Raw genomic sequence first — 17,992 nt, forward strand, 5'->3', positions numbered from 1 at the left:
AACTAAGCATCGCACTGAGAGCCCCTCGCCGCAGAGTATCTCTGAGAGATATGTCATTTTGCATGAGGGTTGCCTGCCCCAGTGTCCCTCCCTCAGAAAAACGGCAGAGTGACAGGTCAAGAGTACTACTGGCTACAAAAAGCCTAGCGGTTACTCCTGTACATGGTCTTTATACACCTTAATGAGGATTTGACTTCTATCTCCGCCCTCCTAATATGGGTGTCCTACTTTGCTTAAAGAATAAAAGAAAGGGGGAGATATGGGTCGCTGCCTGCACATTCCCCATTACAAGATGGCGCTGACATCCGGCTGGAGTTAGCAGTAAACAAGTCATGTGCGCACGCGCTGGGTAACTTTCCACTCCTTGAGCTCTGCCTCTCCCATGGTGTCATAGGGACTGATGAGTTTCAACCTATCATGGGGCTCCACGTCCAAGGCGAGGACAGATTCCTATGTAAGGAGATGAGCTAGATATTTTGGGGTGATGACAGCCCTGCTCCTGATACTTTGGAACCAGAGTGTCAGAGGAGAGGCGATTCTGTTTGTGTTTCCAAAACCAATGCCCTTTTGGCTTAATGCAAAGCTATTTTCTTGTTTGTTTGTCACCATTGTAACCTTTGATGTACTGTACTTGCCCTTAGACACAGAAATAGCAGGGTTATGGGGATTAGAACTCTTGCCTTATCAAGTAATTTTGGCATGCTTTTGTGCAGAGAGACTGTGTTTCTGCTCTGGATGGTGTGCAAACTCCGTACTCAACAATAACGTGACAAAGTGGTCATAGCACAAGCTCTTGCTGCACTCGAATTGGGCACCTCTCCCTCTGTTTGGCTTAAAGGTCCAACAAGAGCCTAATGGTTGATAGGCTATGTTTTTATTTAAGAAAGTAGGGGGAGATGTATTATTGGCAAATCTGTCCAATAAATATTCTGCAGAGGCTTATATTATGGATAAGATGGGATATAAATAGAGATAAGACTTGGGACGCTATGAACAAGGAACTAGCCTAGAGCCTGTCTCGCCTAACCCCAACAAAGAAAGGCAGGGTCTGGGTTTTTCCTAAGAGCCATTGAGGCAGTATGGCCCATACCATGGAAAATGGATGATCCAGTATGGGTTCCTCAATGGCCCCTTACCTCTGAAAAATTAGAAGCTGTTACCCAATTAGTTAGAGAACAACTACAATTGGGTCATGTAGAACCCTCTACTTCACCTTAGAATACCCCTATTTTTGTGATTAAAAAGAAATCATAAAAATGGCGATTGTTGCATGACTTGAGAGCCATCAATGAACAAATGCATTTGCTTGGCCCTATACAACGTGACCTACCGGTTCTCACGGCGCTCCCAAAACACTGGTCTTTAATGATAATAGATATTAAAGATTGTTTCTTTTCCATATTTTTACATTCTCAAGATAGGCCTAGGTTTGCCTTTACCCTTCGTTCTATTAATCATGCAGAACCTGACAAGAGGTTCCAATGGAAGGTCCTGCCTCAGGTCATGGCTAATAGCCTGACTATATGTCAGTTATATGTTCACCAAGCCCTTATTCCTGTTAAAAGACATTTTCCATCATTATTTATGCTGCACTATACAGATGACATTTTATTATGTGACAAAGACTTGTCAACCTTAACAGAGGCTTTTCCCCTACTGCAGCAAGCTTTGGAAAAAATGGGCCTACATATTGCCACAGAAAAGGTCCAGATTTCTGATACCGGTCAATTCCTAGGGTCTGTGGTATTCCCTGATAAGATTGTCCCTCAAAATCTCGAGATAAGAAGAGATCACCTCCACACTCTTAATGATTTTCAAAAATTACTGGGAAACATCAATTGGCTTAGACCTTGTCTTATGATTCCTTCTGCTGAATTTAAACCCTTATTTGATATTCTAGAAGGAGATCCTCATGTCTCCTCACCTAGAAGTTTGACCCCGCAAGCAGAAAGAGCATTGCAGTTGGTAGAAGAAACTATACAAGATGCACAATTGGCTCGCATAAATTATAATAAACCTTTTTTATTATGTGTTTTTAAAAAAAAACAAGACTCCCTACTGCTGTGCTTTGGCAACAAGGACCATTATTGTGGGTACATCCTAATGCCTCACCAGCTAAAATAATTGACTGGTATCCAGATGCTGTGGCACAATTGGCGCTGAGGGGACTAAAATCTGCCATCACACATTTTGGCACTGAACCACATTTGCTAATTGTTCCCTATAATGCCATACAAGTTTCTACTCTTGCTGCCACTTCAAATGATTGGGCTATCTTAGTCACCTCCTTTTCAGGAAAAAATAGATAATCATTACCCAAAACATCCAATTTTACAGTTTGCTTTAACCCAGACTGTAGTTTTTCCCAAAATAACGTCCTGTAGTCCCCTAAAAGAAGGGTTAGTGATTTATACTGATGGTTCCAAGACTGGACTGGGGGCTTTTGTGGTTAATGGACAGGTCTATTCGAGGCAGTATACAAAAGCCTCTCCACAGGTGGTAGAATATCTAGTGGTTCTTGAGGTCTTACGACATTTCTCAGAACCTATAAATATAGTGTCTGATTCATCTTATGTTGTTAATGCTGTCAATCTGCTTGAGGCGGCTGACATTATTAAACCATCTAGCAGAGTTGCCTCAATTTTTGTGCAAATTCTAAACTGCCTTCTAGTCAAAAGATCACCCTTTTATATTACTCACATTAAAGCTCATTCTAGATTGCCAGGACCTATGACTCAAGGCAATGATTTGGCAGACAGGGATACAAAAATGATTGTTATAGCCATGTCTTTGCCTCTAGAGGCTGCTAAAAGTTTTCACAAAAACTTTCATGTAACTTCTGAGACCCTGCAATGCCACTTTTCAATTTTCCAAAAACAGGCTCACGATATTGTTGTCAATTGCCAAAATTGCAGTCAGTTTCTGCCTGTGCCCCACTCTAGAGTTAATCCTCGGAGCATCCAACCATGACAAATAGATGTTAGCCATGTCTCCTCCTTTGGTAAGCTACAATATGTACATGTATCCATTGACACCTATTCGGGTGTAATTGCAGCCACTCCCTTATCGAGAGAGAAGGCCTCACGTGTCATCCAACATTGTTTGGAGGCTTGGAGTGCATGGGTAAAACCAAAGTTCTTAAAGACAGATAATAGACCTGCTTATACCTCACAAAAAATTTCAACAATTTTATAGCCAGATGGCTGTGACTCATCTTACAGGTTTGCCATATAATCCACAAAGACAAGGTATTGTGAAATGTGCTCACCGCACCCTTAAATCATATCTAATAAAACAAAAAGGGGGAATTATGCAGGCTTTGCCCCCTGTGTCTAGGACCGCAGTATCCATGGCACTGTTCACCTTCAATTTTTTAATCTTGATGACCATGGTCATACGGCGGCTGAAAGGCATTGCCTACCCATGGACAAACCAAGAGAGATGGTGAAATGGAAAGATGTCATAACTAATAAATGAAAAGGACCGGATCTTGTGTTGATCAGATCCAGCGGAGCTGTTTTTATTTTCCCTCAAGACGAAAATAATCCCTTCTGGGTCCCCGAGACGCTAACTCAAAAAATGGTGGAGACTCCTGATGACAGCCCTGCTCCTGATGCTTTGGAACCAGAGAGTCAAAGGAGAGGTGAGATAGGCGATTCTGTCGGCATTCCCGAAACCAATTCCAGTGGAACATGATACTACAGTCTTCCCTAAGTTTTTCACCACCGATATCAACTTGGGTGGGGGTGGGACTCTTTGGACCAACCCTTTGCTGCAGACTTCTGTTGCTTCTCTGGATGGTTTGAAAGCTCAAGGCCCAAACAAAAAGAGAGACAAGGTGGTTTATTGCCCAAGCGCTTGTCGCTCTAGAACATGGAGCATCAGCCCATATCTGGTTGTCTATACTTAAGCAGTATGTAGCCGGCCAGACAGCTCTTGCACTTCTAGAACTTCGGTTCATTGCACAAGATTAAAGTGTCTGGCTTGAGCATCCCATGAGGGATGCCGAACTAAGCATCGCACTGAGAGCCCCTCGCCGCAGAGTATCTCTGGGAGATATGTCATTTTGCATGAGGGTTGCCTGCCCCAGTGTCCCTCCCTCAGAAAAACGGCAGAGTGACAGGTCAAGAGTACTACTGGCTACAAAAAGCCTAGCGGTTACTCCTGTACATGGTCTTTATACACCTTAATGAGGATTTGACTTCTATCTCCGCCCTCCTAATATGGGTGTCCTACTTTGCTTAAAGAATAAAAGAAAGGGGGAGATATGGGTCGCTGCCTGCACATTCCCCATTACAAGATGGCGCTGACATCCGGCTGGAGTTAGCAGTAAACAAGTCATGTGCGCACGCGCTGGGTAACTTTCCACTCCTTGAGCTCTGCCTCTCCCATGGTGTCATAGGGACTGATGAGTTTCAACCAATCAGGTGGCTCCACGTCCAAGGCGAGGACTGATTCCTATATAAGGGGATGGGCTAGATAGTTCGGGGTCTTCGTCTTCACATGTTGCAAGCTTACGCTCTGCCTCTCGAGAGCATTAAAGCTTTACTGCAGAAGAATCCTATTTCGTGTGCTGCGTAGTTCTTGCTGGCGAGACGGTTGTGCGGGACATGGATGCTATACCCAGAGGCTCGGACTGTCCAAGAAACAACTCACAGACTGTGTGAAGTTCAAGAAAAAAAGAAAAGAAACCAAAAAAAAAGTCATGCTCAGTCCTTACACACCAAGCAAACGTTGACTAATTCTAGGTTACACCCTATTTTACATGTACTTTTGCTCATTGTAAATAGTAAGACTTTAATGCAGAGTATCAAACCTTAAAAAAGAAAAAGAAACAAAAAGCCAAGCACGGACACAATTGTATTTGTATACATTTATGCAAAAATGTTTAAAATTTTTTCTTTTCTCTTTGTTTTTTTAAAATAAATTTTTAACAAAAAAGGAAGTAAGGACAGAATGTTTTAAATCTTAATAATTGAAAATACTCTGAAATCCATTTTAATTTATGGATCCAATTATTATTTCCAGAAGTAAAATATTTAGTAGTGAAAACATTACAATAATTATCTTTGATTCAGACTTGAGCCACATTCTATTATGGTAAATCCTGAGTATAAAAGCATAAGCTTTTATTTTTGTGATCATTAAAGCAAAATCCCTTTGTAATATTTAACCCTGATCATTCACACGTCAACCAGGTCCTGAGACTTACACGGCTATTTTAATAAAAAAGCAGAATTTTCCCTTCTGAAGGAAATAAAAAAAATCTTCTTTATCTTAAAAAAAGGAGCATAAATTCGGAGAAATATTCTATTAAGAGCATGCAGGGGGGAAAGTGTTCTATTAAGAAAATGCACGGGGGAAAGTGTTCTATTAAGAGCATGCATAGGGTGGTAGTGTTCTTTTAAGAGCATGCACAGAGGGAAAATGTTCTATTAAGAGCATGCAGAGGGGAAAGTGTTCTATTAAGAAAGTGCACAGAGGGAAAGTGTTCTATTAAGAGCATGCAGAGGGGAAAGTGTTCTATTAAGAAAGTGCACAGAGGGAAAGTGTTCTATTAAATGCATACAGAGAGGAATGTGTTCTATTAAGGGCATGCACTGTGAAGGAAGTTTTATATTAAGAGAATGCATGGGGTAAAATATTATATTAAGAGCATGAACAGGGGGAGATATTTTATTAAGAGCATGCCCAGGGGAAAGTGTTCTATTAAGAGCATGCAGATAAGAAAGTGTTCTATTAAGAGCATGCACTAGGTGTGGGAAGTGTTATATTAAAAGAATGCATGGGGGGGATGTTCTATTAAGCGCATGAATGGGGGAAAATGTTCTGTTAGAGCATGCATGGTGGAAAGTGTTCAAATAAGAGCATGCACGAGGGGATGATCTATTATAAGCATGCATGGGGGGATAGTGTTTTATTAAGAGCATGCACGGGTTAAAGTGTTCTATTAAATGCATGCCCAGGGATAGTGTTGTATTAAAAGCATGCACAGGGGAAAGCGTTCTATTAAATGCATGCATGAGGGTTATTGTTCTATTAAGAGCTTGTACAGGGTGGGGGATATGTTTAATCAAGAGCTTATACAGGGTGGGGGATGTGTTCTATTAAGGGCAGACAAGGGGAAAATTTTCTCTTAAATGCATGCATGTGGGGGAAGTGTTCTATTAAAAGCATGCACAGGAGAAAGTGTTCTATTAAGAACATGCATGGGGAAAGTGTTCTATTAAGAGCATGCAGAGGGGGAAAGTGTTCTATTAAGAGCATTCACTGGGTGGGGAGTGTTATATTAAGAGAATGTTCTGGGGGTGGGAAGTGTTCTATTAAGAGCATGCACACGGGGAAGTGTTCTTTTAATAGCATGCATGGAGAAAGTGTTCTATTAAAAGCAGGCACAGGGAAAGTGTTCTCTTAAAAGCATGCACGGGGGTGTTCTATTAAGAGCATGCACAGGGGAAAGTGTTCTATTAAGAGCAGCGCAGGGAAAGTGTTCCCTTAAATGCATGCACTGGGGGGGGGGGGATGTTCTATTAAGAGCATGCACGAGGTGGAAGTGTTTTATTAAGAGCATGCACAGGGGAAAGTGTACTATTAAGAGCATGTACTGGAGGAGAAATTATTATATATTATTCTATTAAGAGCATGCACGGGGGGGGGTGTTCTATTAAGAGCATGCTGGGGGAGTGTTCTTTTAAGAGCATGCATTGAGAAAGTGTTCTATTAAGAGCAGGCACAGGGAAAGTGTTCTCTTAAATGCATGCAGGAGTGGGTGTTCTATTAACAGCATGCATGGGGGAATGTGTTTTATTAAGTGCATTAATGAGGAAAAGTGTTCTATTAAGAGCATGCATGGGGAAAGTGTTCAAGTAAGAGCATGCACAGGGGAAAATATTCTATTAAGAGCAGGCTCGGGAAAAGTGTTCTCTTAAATGCATGCACCAGGGGAGTATTCTATTAAGAGCCTGCACGGGGGGGGGGGTATATTATTAAGGTCATGCACAGGGGAAAGGGTTCTATTAAGAACATGCACTGGGAATGTGTTTTCTTAAATGCATTCATAGGGGGAGTGTTCTATTAAGAGCATGCATATATATTTATGTATGTATGTGTATATGTATATATGTATGTGTATATGTGTATATGTATGTGTATATGTGTATATGTATGTATATATAAATGATTTTTTTTGATTTTCCTTTTACTTTTATTTATTCAAATCACATTCCAGTCACTGCTTCTTTTGTTTCCCTTTGGTGAAGCACATGTTTCTGTTTGTGGTCCATGATCTGTGTAGACACTTGGAACCCCAGTTTACTGCTCACTGCTCCACAGTCTCACCCAACTTTGAGTAGAGAGACTCTGGAGATTTGAACATGTGAAGTGACATGAGTTGTGTGTCAATCACACCAGCGATTTTGCCAGCAAGCAAAGGACACGTGGCTTGAATCAGAAGAAACAGCTATTTCCTTTTTGCTTCTTTTCTTGTGGGCATGCAGATGACAACATGCAAGGGGTCAAAAGGTACCTGGACATGCAAGTGAGCAGCGGGCTGCTGCATGCTGACTTGTGGCTGTTTGTTAAGTGTTGATATGCCAGCAACACGCTGTGATGACATGACTCATGGAAGCCTCAGGGAAGCTGGTCTCAGCATACCAAGTACAGGTCTAGGAGCAGCTGGGCAGATAACACCAGTCATATCCTAGAATGGACGAAGTCTGGCACCCTGGGCACAGACACTTGCACACTTACAAACTTGCACACTTGCCATGCTCTGCATATACTGCTTAGGGAGGTGAGCCTGGTGCCCTTCTTTGTGCCAAGCTGAGACACATAGAGTGACTTCTGCAGGGGATGAGATTTTTCACGGAAAAGTCCACACCCTGGTATCTGGGGATCCAATGTTGCTTCATCTGCTCAGATTTGCGCTTAAGTTTCATCTGCTGTTCCCCTACTTCCTGATCTGGACCAGCATAAATGTGTTGTTCAAAAATAAGATGATCATGCTTAATCTATACCCAACAAGAAAACGGTTTCCATGTTACGTTCTGTCCTACATGTACTTCATGCTTATGGTAACTAGTGGGATTTCAATGCATGCTAGCAAACCTCTAAAAGAATTAAGTACTGACAAAAATATTCACATAATGTTATACCAAAAATGCCTTTAAAAATCTTTACATGTGTTTCTCTCTTTTTTTTAAATAAAGTGTAAGAAAAAATGTGTTTTGCATTGAGCTCCTATCGCTTCATCTCACCCACAGGCTTCTGCGCATCTTCCTGCCTTTCAAAGTTCACAAATCCAAACCCTTTGGATTTTCCACTTGCACGTGCCATCGGCCCAAACTTGCAGAAGTGCTCTCTCATCATACATGTCTTCTCCAAAGCTCCTAATGGAAACCCTGCTGAGCTACTTCACTCTGGCTCCAAGCTCTGCTTCTCGCTACTTCCAGGATTTAAATCGTCCCACAGACACTTTATGGCCATTTTAGAAGCATTCCCTTTATTTTCCCAATAGCTCTTTCGTGTTTGGTAAATGTGTGTTCTGAGCTCAGAGCAACTCTCTGCACCCTGCCAGAGAGAAGGGGATGTGGTTACTCTTTTAAAATTACAGATGATTTTATTCTTAATGATGTAAAAATTCATACGATTGTGACAAGGAACAACTCTTGGTCTTCATCTGAATCATAAGTATTTTCATTACTGTTATCTTCATTAAACTATTCAGCATTAATTATCATATACAACTCAAATCACAGTAGAAATATTATGTTTAAAAGTCTCTCTTAAGCAGCATTATTTTTTACTTCACCCACCCCCCCCCCAGAGGTAATCCACGATTGGGAACAATCCAGTGAGCAAACTGCCGGGTAACACAGTTCCTTCTGTGTCTCTTACTGTGACCCTAAAATCATGCCAAGCTGTCTTTCTTCTTCCAGCACCGCTTCTTCATACTGAGAAGGAAAGGCAGTAGGGTCTAACCCTTGAACCTTCTCCACAAACACCAATACCCTCATCTTACTAGTTTCTGCCTTAGCCCGCGGGCCCCACACAAATGCACACTGCATGGGATCCATGTTGCCCAGTGGCTGGCGTGCCAGGTACCCCTCCATCACAAACTCAAACGTGATGAGCTCTCAGGGTTCACCGAAGGTGAAATGATCCATTCCAGGGTAGATGCCCATCGGGCTCAATGCTTCCCAAATGTCCTCCTCTGTCACATGGTTGCCTTTCATGAAGACGACACCCAGGATGAGGATCAGGAGACCGGTCTTGGGGAAGCTGACCTCATGACTGTGCATCCCATCATAGGTGAGGCCTAATTTGATGAAGATGGTGTAGAAGTGGTTGATGGCGTCCACCTCCTTCACACCCAGGCCAAAGACCATCTCCATGTGCTCAGAGGCTCTCATGAGGATTTCCTGATAACGGTCTGAATCTTCTCTGACAATGAGTGCCATGATGTCACTCATGCTCAGCATCTCTCTCGCCTGGTACTTGACCAGCATGTAATTCACCAAGAAATTAACTTTGCCATCTATGGCCATGCCAGGCAAATTTGGCTGATGTGGAAAAAAGGCCGGGCCACCCTGTATTTCTCGGTGACCCAGGCCCTCGGCACAGTCGCCTGAAGTGGCACAGGGATGCTGAAGACCACTGGAAGGACTGAGTCTCCCATGTGCAGGATCTTCCTGGTTTTCAGCCATGATAAGTTGACAGGAGGAACATGGTTCCTCTGCAGCCCTGGGGACCTGGGCCTCCTCGCCGGTCTGACCCTTCAGACTTCCTGCCATAGGGAGAAGAGATGAGGAACGTGGCTCCTCAACTGGCCGGAGCCTGCTGTGGTCTGGAATTGCCAGGTTTCTTCACAGGTCTGGCCTTGGTTAGCTGTATGTTCTGGACTCTTCTGAAGTTGGGACATGGCAGGTGTGGAGGAGAGAAGGCAGCAAAACCAGGAACTGTTTGAAAGAGAAAGGAAGGGGATGGGGGTCACCTGCCTGTAAAATTCGCTCTTCCAACAGAGTTGTGAAAGTTGTGTTATGCAAGTTCACAAGGAAGACCTGATGTGTGCAAATTAAAAGACATGCTGAGTGCCAGCATGGAATGGTCAGAGGGCAGTGAGGACACACATGTGGCTCTGTAGCAGTCACTCCTTTTCTAAATGAAGAGAAAAAGCTCCTTAATCTTCACTAGTTTAATCAACATTAAGCCACATTTTTTGCCATAACAAAACTTTTCCTTCCCAAGATGGGTCTGACCTTCTGTTTGTGGCTGAAGAACTGCACATAGCTGCTGATATGGAGAATTGAATTTTCTCTAAGGTTGTAATGCTTTGTGGGTTAAGCACGCTCTGCTAGATAGATACACACATACCAAACTATGTAGGGAGTGAAAGTAGAACTTAATAGATTAACAAAACAAAACAAATTGGGTAGGAATAAAAGGAGGTGGTATTGAGGAGAAGGTTGGAAAAGAAGGTGGATATGATCAAAATTTTATGAAAACTTAATAATAATAATAATAATAATAATAATAATAATAATAATAATAATAATAATAATATAACCCTGCTCCTAAGACTAAAACAGTAAGGCCCCTGCTTATTTGAAATGTTCAGGCGACCTACACACAGGTCCCTGGGTGCTCTGAAGAGCTGAAGAGATGCTTTTCATCCTAAGTGGAAATATTTGTACATTTTAAAACCTGCTCATTAATAACTCAAAAGGTAGGAGGATAGACTTATGGCAACTTTTGTTAGTTACAAATCAATATGTTTATTTAACCTTTATACACCAAGAAAACATTGTTTCCTATGTTACATTTTGTTCTACATGTACTTTATGATCATTGTAAATAGTAAGGTTTCAATGCATACCATCAAACATTTAAAAAACTAAGTACTGGCAAAAATGTATTCATATATTTTATACCAAAGTGCTTTTAACAATCTGTACATGCATCTCTGTTTTTTTAAAAAATTAACATTGTAAGGGGGTAAAAACCCTGAGCCCACACAAGAGAGCTTGGAGATGGCCATCAGGGAAATGCAAATCAAAACAACCCTGAGATTCCACCTCACACAAGTCAGAATGGCTGAGATCAAAAACTCAGATGACAGCAGATGCTGGTAAGGATGCAGAGAAAGAGGAACACTTCTCCACTGTTGGTGGAGTTGTAAGGTGGTACAACCACTCTGAAAATCAGTTTGGTGATTCCTCAGAAAATTGGACATGGTACTCCATGAAGACCCAGGTATTCCAATTCTGGACATATACCCCAGAGAAGCTCCAACATACAGCAAAGACATATGCACCACAATGTTCATAGCAGACCTATTTATAGTAGCCAGAAGCTGGAAAGAAACCAGATGTCTTTCAGTAGATGAATGGATACAAAAATGGTGGTACATTTACACAATGAAGTACTACTCAGCAGTCAGAAACAATGACCTTATGAAATTCTTAAGAAAATGGATGCATCTAGAGAATATAATCCTGAGTGAGATAACCCAGTCACAAAAGAACAGACATAATATGCTGTCACTGATAATTGGATATGAAACCTAGAAAGCTCTGAATACCCCAGGAACAACTCATATGTCACATGAAGCTCAAAAAGAAGGAAGGCCAAAATGGGGATGCCTCAGTCCTTCTTAGGAAAAAGAACAAAACTCTCATGGGAGGAAACACAAGGTTAAATAGAGAAACAGGAATTGAAGAAAAGATCACTCAGAAGCTGCCTCACCTGGGGATCCTCCACATATGCAGTCACCAAATCCAAGCACTAAAGCTGGTCCCAAAAAGTACTTATTGGCAGGAACCAGACAGGGATTCCCCCTCAGGTACTATGCTAAAGTCATACAGACACAGCTGAGCATGCTTGCAGCTACCCAGTGGTCTGAACTTGGGGATCCTAATGAGGTTGCTAAAGAAAAGATCTAAGGAGGAGAAAGGATTGAAACCTCATGGGAAGATAACAACATTATCAACCAGCCAAACCCTCCAAAACTCCCATAGCCTGAAACATCAACCTCTGTGGGCACTCTGAGAGACACATTGATCCAGTTGCATATGTAGCTGAAGATAACAGTGTCTGGCATCAGTGTGAGAAGAGACTTTTGGTCTAGGGAGGGCATGTTGTCCCAGTGTAGGGGAATGACAAGGCAATGGGTGGGGAGAGGGATCAGAAGGGAGTGCACTTTTGTGAAGGCAACTGGAGGGGGAGGGAGGATGAGAGCAGGGCAGGGTAAAGGGATAACATCTGAAATGTAAATCAGAGTATCTAATAAAAAAACTATACATTAAATTAAAGAAAATGAAAATTCTCTAGGACAAGGGCAAAAACTAAAGACCAAAGATGTGTGTATGTGTCTGTTTGTGTGTGTGTGTGTGTGTGTGTGTGGTGTTGACCTCCTCAATACTTAGGAACCTTACTAGAACCAAAAAGCAGGTGTGTCCCCTTCATTGGAAGTTTACCTAAATCAATATTCAACTACTGGCCATCCTAGATCCCAGTATACATAGTGAGGTGTTGTGAGTTTGACTGTCTTTATCTGAGTTATCTACAGGGATGAACAGAGTATATGGGTAGTTAATAGTTAATTTGTGGTCACTCCTGTACTTAACTGTATGGATGGTTCATTCATGCTATACACCAAACACTTTGACAATGTTTGAGACCCTTACCTGCTGTTGGTTGTATCACACCAAATATTTGTGTCTTGTCAACACCAGAGAGCAACTTGAAGGCATTCAATTCATCTAGCTTTTTTCCCATGCTACCATTTGTAACCATTATGGGTTGTGTTGAGATCACTCATTTTGGGGTATACATCACCGTCAATAAATGTCCTTTCTTTTTCCAATAGGAGTGTCTGGGATATGATTTAATTTTCACAGAACAAATTATCTATTATCACATCTTCAATCTTCAGGAATAAGGAATAACCACATATCACATTCTGTCTTACCAAGGGCCTCCTCAGACATGCTGGGAAACTGAGTACTGATATATTAATTAATTCAGATATTCTGATGCCTTCAGGCCATGAGTTGTAGGTTTTATTTGGAGTATTGATTGAACTGGACTTTCTACATTTCCATAGCTACCAGTTCAATTCCCTTCCAGAACCAGGGTAAATGTCCACGGACAACTGTGGGTTCTAAGAAATCTGTCTGGCAAATCCAGCTTATCTCTGTGACAACTGTTTCTTGGAGACCTGTGCTCTAGGGAAGGGAGATCTCTTAGATTTCATTCAGGATCCTGCTTCAGATTTTGGATGTTTTATGCCACGTGACATGTCATGGGTCTATGACCACAAACCTTTGCCCCTAAAACTTTCATCAGGAAGAGGACAAAGGCTTACCCAAAAATAATGTACACTTGCTAAAACTATGGAAGGCACATCACTGTTGCTAATCTGTTATTTCTTGTACTAAAGATTCAAGATTAGGACAAAAATAATTAATTAAAAAAGCGATTCAAGATTAGGAATTAATTAAAAAAGTGCCCTTCACTAGTATCCAGGTCCTAACATTACAGGTGAGTATTGCAAAGCCACCTGCTTCTAAAGTGAGTGCACTCTTCACTGCTGATCTAGAACACTTACCTTAAAAATCCCAAAAGCACCTGTCAATCTTCCCTCTTAATTATCTGTTTTCCCATCAAAGGGCACAGCTCACTAAAGTAAAGTAAGAAAGAAAGGGATGGGAAAAAGCTTATATTTTGTAGATGCTCCTTCCAGGTTTTTCTAGGGCTAAGAAAATAGCCAAAACAAAGCACCGTAATAGGCATTTTCTTTGGACAATGTAGGACATGAGAACCTCTGTCTCTCAAATAGAGGTTCCTTAATATCTGCATGCCTATAATTCTTTGTCTAAAATTGGCAACCTCATTTTAACACAACCTTCCAAATGAATGCTGTGAAATATTTGTCCAAGTCTGCTTCTTTTATGCCTTTAAAATATCCTGATGAAAGACCATTTAGGAAGAAAGAGTTTAGTTAACACTGCAGGTAAATTTCACCACTCAAGGCAGTTGAAACACAAGCTGAAGGCAGCAACCTGGAGACAGGATTATAAAGGAGTAACAGTTTAAACAGGACGATGGTTTTATTTGAGGGGGAGAAGGAAGGGAATCACAGAGGGGGATAGATAGTACAGACAAAAAACACACGGGGAAACATTATTTTATGGTAACTTAAATTATTATATTAATTATATATTATGTAATATATTATATAATTTATACATATTATATAATTTATACACATTTATACACAGTAATTTATACATATTTATACACACAATATATATAAACACATATACACAAACATACACACAAACACACACACATACATATACACACATATATAAACACATACACACACAAACACACATACACACAAATACACATACAGTCATACACACATATCCATACACATACATATAAACACAAACAGATACACAAACATACACACACATACACACACACATACACACATACACATACACAAACATACAGTCATACACACACATTTATATATACACATAAACACACACATATATATATAAACACACACATATATATATAAACACACACACGCACACACATATATATATAAACACACAAATACACAAACATACACACACATATATACACAAACACACACATACACACACACACACATACACAATCACATACACACACACATATATAATTTGAATAAAATTATGCTGGGAGGGTGATAATGGTCATCCCAAGAGTCAAAGATTATCTTACAGAATATGTTCTGTATTGGGACATACAATTCATGCACCAGACACATCGAGGGGCACATACTATTTAAACCCTAGTACTGTGCATGGAAAACCTATCTGTGAATTGTAGGTCAAGGAAGTTGTGATAGTTTTCATATGGTTGGCCCAGGGACTGGCACTAGTAGAAGCTGTGGCCTTGTTGGAGGAAGTGTGTCACCCTGGGGATGGGCTTGAAGACACTCCTCCTAGTTGCCTGAGGATGCTCAGTCTATTCCTGGCTTCCTTTGGATGGAGATGTAGAGCTCTCAGCTCCTCCTGCACCATGCCTGCCTGGATGCTGCCATGTTCTCACCTTCATGATAATGGACTGACCATGTAAGCCAGTCCCAATTACATGTCATTTATAAGACTTGCCTTGGTTATGGTGTCAGTCCACAGTGGTAAAACCCTGATGAACACAGAGGTCTATGGAAATCTTGAAACAGCACTGGTCATTATCATTGCCCATTTTTCTATACTCGGACTTGAAAGAGAGACCCTATTGGTAAAGACACGGCACAATTCAGACATGGGACGCAGAGGACCTGGGCACCAACTGACCTAAATGCCCCTTACCTGAGGACCTGTTCTCATGTCATCTGAAGGGCCTTCGCCACATGCCAAAGGAGAGAAGCAATCAAATCACTCTGTGCAGCTGTGAATTCTATGAACAGCACCAATGACCAACAATCACAAGCTACAGTCCAAGGCAGACTTTACAAATTACATTTGTAATTTGGCCGTGGCCAACAGCAATGTCACAGGGCAAAAGTCTGCTCAAACAGAGGTACTCCACGACTGGCATCATGGATTCGTTTTACAACACAGACCATCAGATAAACTCAAAATTGGCCACCATACATTCATAAAGAATCCATTGCTAAACCATAATGTGGTGTCGAGCTCCAACCGGTGCATTTACAACATAATCAATAAACCTATTCCTCCAAGAACTTTGAAGGAAATAAACCAAAACTTTCAGCAGGGACAAATGGGCTGCCTTACCCTCAAGACAACCAACTTGGCCTACAGGCAAAGGCGCACTACAAGGTAGGAACTTATCAAACATACAAAAAAACAAAACAAAACAAAACACACAAACAAACAAAATACACCTAAAAATCTCTATTTGAAGAACTATTGGTAAGAAATGCCAACTCGAGATGGAAATGTCAGTTTGGCCTGAGAGACTATACCTGTGTTCTAGTACGTGGTCCAACAGTCACACACACAATGCACACATGGGGAGCATGAAGTGCACTTCAGTTATTAAAGAGAAGGAAGGATGATCTGCTACAAGAAGTCAGGAAGACAGGTGTTGCTTAAGATGCCATGCACTTCACGAAGAGGCTACAGCAATGGCACAGCTGGAATATATCTATCACCCATGCAATTATCAAAGGGCTGAGTGAACAACTGAAGCTTCAGTTGTGAAATACACACTTGGCACTAGACACAAGCTGTCTACTTGTGCTTAAGACACACCTAACAAGAGGAAAGCCAGGCTTGAAAACCTAGATAGCAATCTCGTGACAGTGAAGTCATCATCCATATTGGATGGGAACATGCAACCAGCTTAATAACATAACTCTTAAGGACAATTTTAACATTTGTCCTAAAACCCACTGATTAAGTGTCATCTTTGCCCTTTAACAAGCCAACTTATATTTGTAGTAGATGGAAAACCATATGGAAAATTCCAACCAATGAACAACATGACCTTCTACAAACTGCCCCAGCACCTAATGTTAAGGGCACATTATGGAGCAGGGGAAAGAAAGATTTTAAGAGTTAGAAGATCAGAGAGTTTTCTGTGGGATTTGATCTCCTAGTCGTGCCAGAGACCCATAAATTCTCACTAATAGGAGCTGAATAGGATGAAACTTAGTGATGTACAAGAGTGAGTGGGGAAAAGCCTATGTGCCACACCATTGAACAGAGGTGACTAAGGAATGCTGAGCAGGAAAAATCATCTTCTCCAGGGAAAAGGGCATCAACCAGTTTTCCAATTGTAACTGGTCAGTGATGAAAACGTATATATTATAATGTCTATCCAAAGCAACATTATAGAGCCTAAGTAGAATATATATATATATATATATATATATATATGTGTGTGTGTGTGTGTGTGTGTGTGTGTGTGTGTGTGTGTGTTAAATATATATACAAGTAACATTGACTAAGTAGATTTTATATATTATAACATATATAATATATTATATAATTATATATAACATATATTATATATATATTATAATATATCTACTTCAACCTTTGTCTTGGTTTGTTTGGTTTGGTCTGGTTTTTTATTTGTTTTCAGGACAGCGTCTCTTTGGAACAGCCTTGGCTGTCCTGAACTCCAGTCTGTACACAAGGCTGGCCGCTAACTCACAAAGGCCTGCCTGCTTCCCAAGTGCATGTGCCATCCCCATCCGACTAAATAAATCTGTTTTAAAAATTATTAAAAAAGGAAACACTACAATGTCAACTGAAAAGACCAAAAGCATAAGATATTGTGGCTACTTCCAGCAGACATAACCCGAAATATTCACCTGGGGCTGATATTTTTACTATATTTTATTATTAAAGATTATATTTTATTATAAAAGCTTTTATTTTGACTTCTATAAGTATTAGCAAAGCTTATATATGAACTCCTATAAGCATTACCAAAGCTAATATTTTGACTCCTATGAGCATTATCAAAGTTTATATTTGGGAATTTATAAGCATTATCAAAGCTTATATATTTGGACTTCTATAAGAATTATCAAAGCTTATATCTTGACTCCTATAAGCATTATCAAAGCTTATATTTGGACTTCTATAAGCATTATCAAAGCTTACATTTTGACTTCTATAAGCATTATCAAAGCTTATATTTGGACTCCTATAAGCATTATCATAGCTTATATTTTGACTCCTATGAGCATTATCAAAGCTTATATTTGGAATTCTATAGGCATTATCAAAGTTTATATTTTGACTTCTATAAGCATTATCAAAGTTTATATATTTGGACTTCTATAAGCATAATCAAATCTTATATTTTTACTCCTATAAGCATTATCAATGCTTATATTTGGAATTCTATAAGCATTATCAAAGCTTATATTCTGACTTCCGCATTTTCAAAGCTTATATTCTGACTTCTATAAGCATTACCAAAGCTTATATTCTGAATTCTATAAGCATTA

The 17,992-nt window shown here is 40.4% G+C and overlaps 1 pseudogene across 1 annotated transcript; it reads right to left on the reverse strand.

Annotated features, from left to right (window-relative positions):
- Positions 1-8,891: 8,891 nt before the first annotated feature.
- LOC308415192 (melanoma-associated antigen B16-like) lies at positions 8,892-9,791 on the reverse strand (annotated as a pseudogene). The gene has a single exon. The product of its transcript is annotated as a melanoma-associated antigen B16-like (transcript).
- Positions 9,792-17,992: the final 8,201 nt, after the last annotated feature.

The sequence above is a fragment of the Micromys minutus genome (genome assembly GCF_963924665.1).
Source record: "Micromys minutus genome assembly, chromosome: X".
In the NCBI taxonomy this organism is placed as follows: Eukaryota; Metazoa; Chordata; class Mammalia; order Rodentia; family Muridae; genus Micromys; species Micromys minutus.